This window comes from Saccostrea echinata, unplaced genomic scaffold (genome assembly GCF_033153115.1).
Source record: "Saccostrea echinata isolate AGI-Se365-2 ecotype Australia unplaced genomic scaffold, CSIRO_AGI_Sech_v1 ptg000012l, whole genome shotgun sequence".
NCBI lineage: Eukaryota > Metazoa > Mollusca > Bivalvia > Ostreida > Ostreidae > Saccostrea > Saccostrea echinata.
Genome location: NW_026889761.1, coordinates 9,097,650 through 9,110,595, shown reverse-complemented (window position 1 = coordinate 9,110,595; position 12,946 = coordinate 9,097,650). Strand labels below are relative to the sequence as shown.

General features: G+C 33.4%; 2 protein-coding genes across 3 annotated transcripts in view; one reads left to right on the top strand and one right to left on the bottom strand.

Annotated features, from left to right (window-relative positions):
• LOC133185306 (radixin-like) overlaps positions 1 to 12,946 on the bottom strand; it is a 206,109-nt gene that overhangs the window by 19,274 nt on the left and 173,889 nt on the right. Inside the window, exon 1 of one of the 2 annotated variants that reach the window (XM_061320440.1) lies at positions 646 to 772. The exons of the other annotated variant lie outside the window; for it this stretch is intronic. The gene's annotated coding sequence lies outside the window, so the exon portion shown is untranslated. Of the gene's footprint in view, positions 1 to 645; positions 773 to 12,946 lie in introns of those variants that run through there. 2 annotated transcript variants of the gene reach the window in all.
• The window catches only part of LOC133185310 (PIH1 domain-containing protein 1-like), a 112,752-nt gene that overhangs the window by 34,865 nt on the left and 64,941 nt on the right, over positions 1 to 12,946 (top strand). The gene's annotated exons all lie outside the window — the stretch shown is intronic.

The window sequence follows — 12,946 nt, the reverse complement described above, 5'->3', positions numbered from 1 at the left end:
ATTTCTAAATTTATTGGTAAAGTATATATAAAACTTATGTGTGGGTCTGAGCATAAATATAAAATATACGCAGTTATCAATTACAACGTAGACATACTTAAACAGAAAACGCACAAAAGAACAAGATGATCACCTGTTTGACAGGTCATTTATAAAGATCATCAGTCACTTTTTTCCATTATATGTAAACACTAAACACCACGTTATTTTAAAGGTGATCCATTTGCATAAAAGCTACAACAGATCCTAATTCATAATCATAATATAATCATAAAAATTAACATGACATATTTCAAATTATAATAAGATCTATACCCTTTTCAACACGTTTTGAACAATAAAAGTAAATAAAATTTAAATAAAAAGTAGAATCAATCATGTCAATAAAACAAATTGTCTTATGCCTCTGTGATTGAATTGTTACATTATGCAAAGATGACAAAAAACAGAGAACATCGCTTAAACAAGTCCATGTGCTTCGTGCTCACTATGCACTACGGTCAACACAAGTGTCAAGAACCCGCCCAAATGGACCAAAAGATATGAAATACCGTGTAGAAATACTGTCGCAGATTACTTGTGTGGACTAAATTTATCTGCTGTAGAATGCAACATTTTTAAATGATTGTTTCATTCAAAACTTACCTCTAACTGAATTTAAATTCTGCGTACGGTTCACTTTCAGTTCGACCGGTTTTCCAAAATGGCCACCAGGGTGTGACACAAGTCTATTGATCAATGCATCTATCCCCCTCTAGTGAGTAATGAGAAAAAAGGTCGAATTTCGAACCCGATAGAAAAAAAAATCAAACTGTCTGCTAGAAATACTTCTTCCGATATTTAAAGTGCAGACCTCAAAATACAGATAAAGCTAGAGGGTTTTTAAGGCAGATAAACCATGATAAGGTTTAAAGTAATAATTCTGGCTAAAGCAATAAAAAAACAACAACAAAAACAAACAAACAGAAAGACAGACAAAACAAAAACCAGAGGCTGTTATATTTATTTCTCTACTGTTACAAGAATAGGACCCCCGTCCCCACCCCACCACCAGTTTTATTTGAATTTTTTTTATAATTTATTTTCGATGCATCAGACTGTGTGAAATTCGTGAAAATTTGAGAGCATCTTTTAAATTCAGAATTTGACTACATTAGGCACGTGTAAACTAAAGCCAATTAAAAATCTTGAGATGCCAATTAAAACTGAGAAAAATCGATATGGACAATTTTTTAAACTTATTTAAAAAATGTTAAACGAAACAATAATAGATTGTTGCTTAAATACATGGGAGAAAAAGGAAATGGAACGGAAAAACACTGAAAAAATTTATCATAGTAGTTCACATACAGCCCCTAAAAAAATCAGTTTAAAAAAAATCAACTATAGTTTACAATCAAATTATTTAAAATCAAAGTTTTTACTATTGTAAATTAGGGGGGGGGGGTTACAATGAATTTCAAAATTGTTATAATTAAGTCTGATTTTCCTCTAATTCAGATTGCTTACGCGAATTTTTTATATTGGTAGGAAATATTTCCTGTATATAGTATATCCAATTGTTAAACTATACTTATTCTTGTTAGGAGCTCCTGAAAATCGTTGGTTGAGCTCACTTTGCAACCCGAGAGTGACTATACCTCCTGGCATTGTTAAATAATTCAGGGGCGGATCCAGACTTTCCCCTCTGGGAATAACTGAGCTCGAGGTATGGGGGGTGGGGGGTTACACTTTAACTACACCAGTGAAAACTGACTCTGTTGTATAAACCTATATTGGGGGGGGGGGGGGGGGGGGGGGCAAGGAAAATAAATACAAGTAACATGGAAAGTTTGGATTGGGTTTCATCTAACTGAATCTCAAAGTGGGAGGCCAAGTGGCCTTTGATTAAAAATTTCTATACTAAATTTATCCTTTACCACCCCACTGGTACTACAGGCCTGTAAGGAAAGCAATGAGATTTTTTAAGGATCATCGGAACACACCAAATATTTGCATATTTACTGGAAAATGTGTTTAGCTTATGTCTGCAGGGTTTTACCTTGTATACACTGCGATCGGGTACTTTTTAGCTCACCTGATCGAAGGTTCGTGTGAGCTCTTTTGATCACCGTTCACATGTCGTCTATTGACTGTCCCTTTGCATTTCTCTCCGTCTTTTGAGTTTTTATATTTTCGACTTCTCCAGAACATTTGGGTCAATTTCAATCAAAGTGAAACTTACCACAAAGCATACTTGGGTGAAGAGGACTTAAGTTTGTTTAAAAATTGGTCATGCCCTCACTCGAGGAGACTTAATTTAAAAAAAAAAAATCAAAATAAGATGGTGTCTTTAAAAAAAATCTTTTATATGAACCACTGGGCCAAAAAGATGAAACTTACGTGAAAGCTTCCTGACATTGTGTAGACTCAAATTTGTTCAACTTATCATGCCCAACCCTGCGGGGGCAGAGTGGACCACAATTAATGCAGGATCCAAGTTTTACATGGAAATATAAAGGAAAAATCTTTTAAAATCTTCTCAAGAACGGCAGTGCCATGGCTAGTCATATTAATATGCAAGCATCTTCAGGTAGTGCAGATTTCAATTTGTTCAATCCTTGCGCAACCTCAAGGGACAGGATGGGTCACAATGGAGGATCAAAGTCTTACAGGAATATATATATAGTGCAAAATGTTGAAAAAAATCTTTTTCTGAAGAATAACTAAGCCGTTATTTATCATATTGAGCAAACATTCTCAAGAAGTGCAGATTCGACTTTTATATAATGATGGCTCGTGACAATAAAAGGGGGGGGGGGGGGGTCAATAAGGCTTCAAACTTTTACATGGGAATATTTAAAAATAAAATCCTTTAAATCTTCCCCTCAAAAGAAGTATAGGACCCTTACTGATCATATATGCAAACAACTTCTGAGTCAAACTCAAAAATGATGTGAGCGTATTTAGCTATGTGATTTGTGAGTACGATTCATTCGTAGATTAAATGTCCAATCAAGCACAACCACAACAATCATAACAGGACTAACTTTACAAAAGTCACTACAATAAACACTGACAAAGAATTGTAATATTTAATCTATACTCATCTTATCAGTTATAAGACATTATACATTTATTGACTGGGTTCGAGGGCAACATGCGTTTTGTCGGACCTAAGAGCCAAACTGATTGCCTGAGGCCGTTTGGTTCGAGGGGTCGACAAAACGCATTTTGCCCGAAAATACAGTCAATAAATGTTTTGTTAAACCTTTTACTTTTTTTATGACATAACATGATGTAAATTTTGCTTACCCGCACTGCTGTTTAAACTTGGTCAATTCTGTAAAGTTCTGTCGAACTCCAACGAATGCAAATAAAATACAGCTGACCCCGCCCACAGTGTGACGTAAGCGGTCCAACATCTCATCGACAGGTCCAATATCTCGCTCTGTGGTCAAACATCGATTTTTTTATGCCCGCTCAGTAAAACATTGGAAATGTAAGACTTTTTAAAGTATAGAATTATATAAAGGAAACAATTTTTAAAGGTATAACAAACTATTTTGTTTTAACTTTAAACATTTCTTCCTATATAAATCAATACCAAAAAAAGTCTAACATTTCCAATGTTTTACTGAGCGGGCATAAAAAAAAATCGATATTTGACCGCGGAGTGAGATGTTGGACCTGTTGATGAGATGTTGGGCCGTTTACGTCACATAATGGGGAGGGTTAGCTAAATCTCATTTGCATTCGTTGGTGTTCGACATACATGTATGTCAAAAAAAGTAATAAAATAAATTTAAAAAAAGGTATAACAAAACATTTATTGACTGTGTTCTCGGGCAAAATGCGTTTTGTCGACCCCTCGAACCAAACTGTTTGCCTTCGGCCTAACGGCCTCTGAGGCAAACAGTTTGGTTCTTGGGTCCGACAAAATGCATGTTGCCCTCGAACCCAGTAAATAAATGTATAATGATTATACACAATTAAACACCTATATAGGATATTATTGATACTGCGTAGATAAATGCAAATGTAATGAATTTCTTGTATTGTATTGCAACATACATAATCAAAATTTAACTTAATCTTAAATCTATTTATTAAATCAATAAATAAAATCAAACAGATCAAACAGAATAATTGAAAAAAAAGTGCTCTCTGAGAAGATCGAACAAAAAAATATCTGTTGAGAACCGTCAGAGACGGGTAAACACTTTATCACTGCACTATCTCCGCATAACACTAATAAACTACTAATGGAGCATCATAATTAAGTCTGCAATGTGATTTTTGTGGGGGAAAGTTCATATTCCATGGTCTCTAGGTCTTCTCTCTCTTTTATAAATGCTTGCTCTATTTGTTGAGTTAAAATGCACACAAATCATGTTTCAATTTTGCGGACCAAAAAGGTGATCCAGAGATAGCAAATCAATATAAAACTGTTTGGAAAATGTAACATTTTGTACCAAATGAAGCACCTAACCATATTTAATGGCATATTTAAGAAAATCAAAATTAAACACGGTATGAGGAAAATACATGTATTTGTGTTTTCTGCACAGGAACTCGGTGTATCATTAGAATGCTAGAATATCTTTTTAGGGCACATATTTTTTCCCATTCTATACATAAAGTCGAGTCAGCAAGTTAACGTTGATAATTTTAATGTGGGTAGTAGGGCTGTGTCAATATATTGATACGCATGGCCGTAGGAACCGGGGGCACGCCCCCCCCCCCCAATAATTTTGCCGATATATAGATTATTATAGAAAAAAGCTACTATATCCTTGTGCCCCTCAATTAAAACGTCCGATGACCTTTTTTTTTTTTTTTTTTTGATACGTATCGATATTCAAGAATGTATCGTATCGAAAAAATAACTTCCAATACGTAGTGGGCAGGCATGCAGTTTTTCATATAATTCTGTGAAAAAGTTGGGAATTTCAATCACCAAAGATTACATTTAAATGTTTTGAATTGAAATTGATCAATAATGATATAATCATTAAGGAGGTAGCACATCTTAGATAATTATTATAAAATACATAGACAACTTTATTTAACATGTTGACAGTCGTTAAAAGTTTGGATTTGAAGTGTAAATTGTAATGGCAGTGAGACAAGAATTTTAAAATGTGTTGCAAAACAATTCATTATTATAAAATTCATGCATTAAATGATTTACAAGACTTCTTTGATATAGATTTGTTAAAGAATCCAATATATCGCATAAAATAAATTGTATCGTATCGAAATTATTTGCTCAATACACAGGCCTATAGGTAGTACGTATTATAAGTAGGGATGTCAATTTTGTCAATAATTCATATTCGAATATTCAATGAAAATATTTCGAATATTCGATAAAATAAATGAAATCTGGTTTATTTTCAAAAGTACATCATCATACTCTCATGGCAGGTTTTGCGTCGGTATTTGGAAATAAAATTGGATGTAGACTTTTGTAAGTGTATAATATTAAGGAATTTTACATTTGCTTTTTGTCAGTGTTTAAAATAAATAATTGACGTAAGTGTATACAAATTCTCAAAATTATGATATTCCAAAATGTCGATTACAAACTTATAAGTCTACATTTATTCCGACAGGAGTTAATGAATGGAACTCAATTCCACTCGAAATTCGAAATTTACAGTCAATGTCAAAATTCAAATCTAAAATTAGTACTACAAAATCTGCTCCACCATCATACTTTGATTACGGTAACAGACGACTAAATGTTCTTCAAACCAGACTACGGCATAATTGCGTATTGAATAGCGACCTTTATAGATGCAATTTAATATCAAGTCCTTTATGCTCGTGTGGTAAAGTTGAGGATACATATCATTATTTTTTTGTATGTCCAAAGTATGAGAAAGCAGAAAAGAATTTTTAAATAATTTTTTACAATTTGACAAGATCCACATTCTAGATACACAGGTCTTATTATGGAGGGGGGGGGGGGTAGATTTATTGAATGCTGCAGAAAATGAACGTCTCTTTTCTTTTGTTCAAACATTTATTAAACATTCTGGTAGATTTCCTGTTAGCATTAATTAATGTATCAGTATATGCATTTGTACAAAATTAAGTGTATCTATATATCGGCAAAATGCATCGATTTGTAAACTTTTGCAAATATTGTATACTTTAAAACTTCATGTTTAACTGTGACGATTTAAATGTGTAATTTACATGTAGGGAGAGGGCGTAATAAGTTTTCAGAACTTGTGCCAAATCCCATTGTATTTATAAATTACAATAAAATATGTTCAAACCAAGTGTATACAACCGAAATATAAATAATATTTAACAAACGCAATATATACAAGCTCAAACTGACGAACCAGTTGTCTACCCAGGGGCAAGATTGTCGTTTACTCTTCAGATTTAAATACACGTACAGTGTAATTAATTACAGTTGTCTGCTTAATAAGAGATATAATCTTTGATATAGTGTTTTGAAAATATAAACAAACACTTCCATAGACAATTTTCCTAGGTAATTATTTTTCCGATAATTATTTTAAAATTTAAGAATATATTGCGATCCGATCATATTAGACTACTGAAAGTTTTTTTTGTATTATACATTGATAATTCTTGTTTATTTCTTTTATACCTTACTCAAAATGATATAATTGAGAAGATCTATAAGATAAGAAAGTAGTAGCGCTAGTAAATATAACGGGGATAATTTCAGCACTGTTCTAATTAAAATTGACTGCCGTCATGAGAAAAGGGCCCTTATCTTTTGACGTCACAATGCTCAGAAAACGACGTCAAAGTCGCGGTATTGTAAACATGGAAGTGATTTTTTTGTCGACTGCGTTTTGTGTACACGTGTAGAGAGAAAGAATTAAAATTGGATTTTAAGGTGTAACATAATATCAAATTAAAAGAATTTTGATGCAGACAATTTTAACAAATAACAATTTTTTTACTATTTAGAACATTTTTTTTAATTCATCATCATGTTTCCGTGTAAATATTTTATATTACGTAATCCCAATGCTACATTGAGCACATTGTCAGGTTGAGCAATTAATAGCGATATCTGTATAGGTTGCAAAGCTACAGATATATTTGTTTCTGAGCAATTTGCAAATGCTTATATTTGACTGATACATTTATGTATTTATTATTCTTAATACTAAAGGTAGTTTGTATAATTTTTTTTTCAGAGAGAGAGAGAGCACTCAAAGTACATATTTACGCGTTGCTTAAAAGCGCTTTCTTATTTCAGAAAAAAAGTTGTAAAACTGTAGTGACATATTTTGATTTTATTCCACAGTTTGTCATATCGACAAGCACAGTAAGACAATTTAGTGTGCCGTCGTTTAAAAAAAAGGTGGGGGGGGGGGTCATAAATGACAAGCAAAAAAGTCTCCAAATTAAAAGAACATCCGTTCAAAGTTCGAATCAAAAAATTTAAGAGAACCTTGTTTCGTGTGAAGATAAAGATACTGAAATATGAACGATTTGAACCTATTACAACAATTGAGGGTGTGTATTGGGGGGGGGGGGGCAACTTTGAATAAATAATTTCGTACTTAAAATTAACAGGAAGAGAATATTCTAATGGAAAAAAATTAAGGGTACACCCCTCTGCTTTGATTCTATTGCTAAATGGTTAAATAAAAGGTTGTGCGTATGTCTCTGGTAATAATGTAGGTTTCGAAATCGCACATATAACTATTAGATGTGTATATAGTATAAAAACTAAAACAAAAATATTTTAAAAGCTCTTTTGTATTTTCTTTTCTACAGTATTGTCGTATTCATTGTGGTACTTGAAAAAAAACTCAAATCGAAAAATAGTGAACGGTGAAATTTCATGATCCCGGAAAGCATTAGACCAATTGCACAAAAGTGCAAATGAATTTTAAAATACGATTTTTTTGCTTGAAAAAAATAATTTTTAAATATTTATGAAGATGCATTAAACATAATTTGTGATAACATTTTCTTTTGTCTCTATTTTGTTTAATTTGTTCCGATGAAAGTCAGTTTGAAATAAACTTGCATTTTGCTTAGGAATTCAATACAGTTCATGCCCCCCCCCCCTCCCCCCGAGCATAACTCGATGTTGAAGAAAATAACAAGTACATCAACAGTGACATTTATTTTGAAAATATGTATAAACAGAAGAAACATATGATTAGGCTTTCAAGAAATCATTTACTTCCGAGAAATGACAATATGACATCTTTTAATAGAAAAAAAGTACTAGTAACAGGTGGTCATGGGTGTCATTCAAAATGATATAATTTTTTTTTTCAAAATGATCAACCAAATTAATATCAATCGCAAGCTCAATAAAGACAATCAAGAAATCTGCATTAAGGGAAAGATGAAAAATAAGAGCGCCTGTCTTCGTAGCTGCAGATCTGTAGCTCGTTGTTCTGCATGAGGAAATTGGAATGGACAACCGGAGAGTTACAGAGTCCCCCAATGAAATAAAGAGTATATTAATTATGCACAGAAAAGTGCACTGTTTCTTGATTTATGTCTCGGTCTTTTTAAACTGCCCGCTCAAAATATTACAAATTATAATTTCCTTACATGCATTATAATTGCATGATCTTCTGGCAAATATGAGGATTAAATCATATTCCCAGAGGTCTTCGCCCGAAGGGGATATGAATTTTATTGCATTAATGCCGAAATAATGTTCTTATTTCCCTCATGATCATGCAATGAATTGTTTGTTATACCAAAAAAAAAAAAAAAAAAAAAAAAAAACAACTAGGTTTTAAAAATAAACAAAAGCTTTAAATTTCGGCACAACTTTCAAATGAACATTCATTTTTAAAAAGTAGATTGTCTTCCCTATCTTTTTTTCTTTTTTTTCTAAGCATCCTCATTGGAAAGAAGATCGCTATTTTCGTCACTGTTTGGTAGACACGGTTTATAGGCATAACGGACCCTTTTCGTTGAAACGGATACTTTCAGTCAAAAGCAACGGACAATTTCCGATGAAACTACTGAACCAAAACATGATCAGTAATTAATGCGCTTTGAAACTTAAATCTTTGGTAGATGTACCCATTCTTTTATTGTCACTTTTGCTGCTCTTGGACTTTTTCGTTTTACAACCGTTGAAAATGCATTGCGGAAAAAAAATGCACGATGTTTTAGAAGTGGTTGAATACATGTATGACGAACAGCATAACGACGAAAGGGAATCATGAGACTCAGTCACGTAACTGTTGGAACCAATCAGAAAGGGGTGGTATAGAACAGGTATAATGAGATATAATAAATTCTTTTACTACTTCTTCAACTATGATGGCCGTGGAATATGTAAGGTAAATTTTTTGTTAATAAATGACTAAGAAAGAAGGATTTAAATACAAACACGAACTTTTCGGTTTTTGTTAGCTCAAACATGGGTTGATGTTCTATACATGTCCGCGAGGTGAGAATTAATATTTTGCAATATGATCGCACCTTACTAAATTATTCCGACATTAGGAACCATTTATTACAGACACCAATCTCCTTAATGTTTTCTTTTTAAAATTACATCAGCGACTCTTAAGAAACGAGGTACCATTTGGAGTTTGCGAGTGTTTATTAGTAGCGTTGAGAAGGGGGAAATGTTTGAAACTATATTTTAACAATTAAAGATAACAAAATGGGGGTGAATAAAGATTTAAGAAAAAAATTAAACGACAGAATCATTTATAATTGCTTTTAATAAATTGTGATTTACTCGTAAAAAGAAATAAGTAGACAAAAAGTATCAATTTTCATATACGGGATAAACTTTTATAAGGCAATGCTAATCCTAAGACTTGATTATGTGCCTCTTTTACCTTTTTTCTACTCCATAACTAAGGCAGGCCCAGAAATGAAATTTGTATTATTACGCATTGTAAACATGCTTAATTTTTTTTTCACAAAGAAAATGATCTTGGAAATAGAACTTTTTTTTTCAATATATGATTTTCTATGCACTACGGATTAAACTTATTTGAAACAACTTTACACAACATAACGTGTGTGTGAATATTTGTTCAAATTAAATTTCGTCGATGATACAGAGAATACATGAGGTTTTATTTGGGTTGGATATCCCCTTTCTCCGCGATACCTACCGGTATGTAGATTTTTTTTTTTTTATTTTTTTTTATTTTTTTTTTTTTTATGTACAAGTGCTTAATACATTCTTTTAATTGCGCTAGAATATCAAATATAAAAACACGTGCATAAAGTGAAATAATTGCACAGTACAGTACATGTACATGTATTATATTTTCGAATGAATATTATCCATTTCTAGATCCTGTCTAGACATGCACCCCCCCCCCCCTTTCGAAATTACTGAATATGCTTCTAGAATTCTACACATGTAATAACAAACTTAAAACAACTGTTTAATATTGACAATCCACATGTAGTTGCTTGGAAGAAGAAATCATATACTGTCTAAAGTTTATATGTATTTTTAAGGTTATTTGAATAACGACGTGACGTCATTAAGTATTCAATGAATAATGTCAATGTTGATTTGAAGCGCCTTACTAAAATGATCATAAAATAGTGAAAAAATGAGATATTTTTAAAAGTTATGTATATTTGAACTCAGAAAGAGTCGGGCTATCAAAATTTACCAAAAAGTCAATTTGTGAAATTTTGACCTTAAGGGCCCTTTTCTCGTGACGGCAGTCAATTTATTATCTCTTTTTTGTGAAATATGAAAAACACCGAATATTCGAATCATAAATTCACATTCGAATATTAACTCATCGTATGAATATTCGAATGTTCGAATATTCGTTGTCATCCCTATATAAGTGAAATGCATGTGTGTACACATTTGTACAAGGGCAGGCAGGAATGACAACGGATTTTTTGCTTACATTGGAAAATAAAGCTTCTCAAGATAAATATGCAAGCATACCCTTGTAGTGCATACTCAATTTTTTTCCTTCAAATTTATATGAATATGGTTTGGAGTAAAACTGCATGGGGGTAAAAGTAAAAGTACCGTACTTGAGTGTAAAAAAAAACTCGATTCTTTTCTAGGCCATGTAAACCATATTGATAATGAAGCATCCCCATCAAGCGTGGATTTATATATAACCCCTTTCGGCTAGTGTGGGACCACAATATAGTAAATATTGGGAGGAGGGGGGAATAAAGAGGGATAGAAGTCTTGTAAACATCTTCTGGACCCTCGGCGATTCATGTGAGCGTTATAGCCCATGAGCCTCCTGTTTTATTATAATATTGAAGGTATACTAATTACACCAGCATAATTTTACCAAGAAGTGATTGTTTGGCAGAAGTATTTTGCCATGAACCTAATCTTCCCTTACTTATGGTGTTATGCTTCAACAGCATCAAAAACAAACAAGATGTCCATAGGCAACAACACTCACCTGCTTTGCATCTCCTCTGCTGTTCTTCAGATTCCCCCCCCCCCCCCCCCCCATATTCCCATGAAATATGCTGACCCTTTTTTTGTGGTCTCGTCCTAAAGGTTTAATAAAACTTGAATCCAAACAACATTGGGATGTTTCAATATGATTAACATGGCCTTGCTGTTCTGGATATCTTTCAGATTGTCTGATAGTTGAGTGTTTTATGTACTTCTGTATCCACAGACACCAAAGTCAGTGCAAAATTTATTACATCACAAGTGTTTCTAAATATATGTCTGTAAACCTCGTCATTACATCCTCTATCTCTACCCCCCCCCCCCTTTTCCCCAAAATACCAACTTTGATTGATCAGTGCATATTTTAATTGCTTGAATGTCAATATAATAATGCCCATGGAACTTACTTTGCAAAGAATTAAATTCTATGTCAGACACAAGGAGTATGTTTGAAAATCATTGACGATGGGTGGTATTGTTTCAGTATTTATTAAATTATTCTGATAAATTCTCATCAAAAACAATTGAAACATCCCTATTTGTGTCGATTCAAAAGTGGTTAAGTCATGATCCCTTGGAGCTGATGTGGAGCCATGATACGATATTTTCCAATAGAAGAGGAAGAAAAATCTTTCAATAATCTTCTTCTGAAGGTTACTCAGGTGATCTTGTAGCCCAGCGGCCTCTTGTTTCCTCATGTAAAACTGATCCCCTACTGTGCCCTTACTCAACCCTGGGGGATACGATTTAAACAAACTTGATTTCGTACTTAGTCTAACCTGGCGATGCTTTCATATCATGCCATACTTACTTAACCTCTCCGTGCCCCGGAGGACGCACGAGGCTGTTCAACAAAGAACACCACTTACGACAGGTGCTGGCAACAAAATGCCCCTTCTTCAAGCTGCTCCATCCCAGTTCCTCTCTTTCACTCTCAACAGAGCGTTGCCAGGTGTTCTTTGGCTGTCGTCTTCTTCTCTTTCCCTCAGGGGACCATGCCATACTGTTCCAGAAATTTTCCATATATAGTATTCCTATAAGAAACTTCTGATAGCCTACCATGGCCCCAGTCTAACACCCCTCCCCCTCCCAATGATTTGCAAAAATTTAAATCTACACGTACACTCATTAAGGAAGCTTTCAATTTTAGCTTTGTCTTTCCTGGCTCAGTGGATTTTCTCTATAAGATTTCTAAAGATGCCATCTAATTTTTCACAATTTCTTAATTACCTCCCCTCTATCTGAACAAATCTGAATCCCCTTCTCTCAAAGATGATTTGGTTAAAACTGGCCCAATGATTCCGAAGATGTTCAAAATGTGAAAAGTTTTACAAACAACACATAACAGACAGAAAGAGGCTGTAATTCAAGTAATTTCTAAAAAGCTGAAAATGTTAGAAGTTTATCAACAATGCCAATGACAGGAATCCTCATGTTCTTATGAAACACACGACTAAGCCTGGTAACTGTCTCTATTAAGTTAGCGTGGTGACTATGTCTCTGTTAAGTTTTAAAGAAAAAGGAGTGGCTGTAAAGTATAGACTTAATACGCCTGTAAAGTATAGA